Raw genomic sequence first — 901 nt, forward strand, 5'->3', positions numbered from 1 at the left:
GTCTTTCCCTGGGCGTGCTACAACCCACCGTCACCTCTGCAACCGAAAGTCTGATGATGGTTGCTGTGTGAGCAGTTCTGTGCCGTGTGTGTGCACCAGTGTGGTCAAAAGGTAGAGTGCTGAGGTCAAGTCACTTGCGTTGGCCACTTACCCGTGAGTGACCCCAGGCAAGTGACTGGACCGCTCTAAACTTCAACTTCCCTCACCTGGAAAAGGGAAATAAAAACCTACCTCTTTAGGCTATTCAGTGATCACTTCGCATGGCTATGCAGATTTACGGCACTGCAAATTTTTTTCCAGGTTCATAATTTATTGTACAAATTGAGTACCACATGATGAGTTGACATTAGCTTCTCCAGGCACGGGAAATTAACAGATGAGGTACAGTTTATAATATTTTCATGTTGCTTTCACAGCTGGAGTTTTCTGGGGGTTTTTTGGACTTTAACTTGAAGAATAAAACCAGCAAAGCAATGTTTCTATTTGTGGCCATTACACAATTCATTCTAACTGTGATGGATAAGAGTTGAAATATTTTTTGATACCAGTGAACTGGAATTGGGCATCAGCTTCTGGACCTGCCATGATTTCAATCTTGCTAAAAAGCACAAATTCTGCAAGCTGTATCCTTCAACGTACGGATCTACCGCACTGGAAATTTTTATCTTCCAGTTTGATCTCTATCCGCCCATATCGGTCAGCAGCATTTCATGTTCTTAGTCCCTTCTCCTATTTTACTCAACAGCTGGTTCAAATCTTTACAACCTCCAACCATGTGCCTGAAACCCTCTGACTCAGCAGATAATAGTGATGGAGATGATGGTCATAGCAACGTTGTTATGCAGTAACACCAGGCACTATTCCACGCCCTTCATACGTTTTAACTCATTTAATTCTTACA

At 42.7% G+C, this 901-nt stretch overlaps 1 pseudogene across 1 annotated transcript; it reads right to left on the bottom strand.

The window, feature by feature from the left end:
• Positions 1 to 399: 399 nt before the first annotated feature.
• LOC307103928 (ATP synthase membrane subunit K, mitochondrial-like) lies at positions 400 to 642 on the bottom strand (annotated as a pseudogene). The gene has a single exon. The product of its transcript is annotated as an ATP synthase membrane subunit K, mitochondrial-like (transcript).
• Between the last annotated feature and the right edge of the window lie 259 nt (positions 643 to 901).

This window comes from Cnephaeus nilssonii (genome assembly GCF_951640355.1).
Source record: "Cnephaeus nilssonii genome assembly, chromosome: 8".
Taxonomy (NCBI): Eukaryota; Metazoa; Chordata; class Mammalia; order Chiroptera; family Vespertilionidae; genus Cnephaeus; species Cnephaeus nilssonii.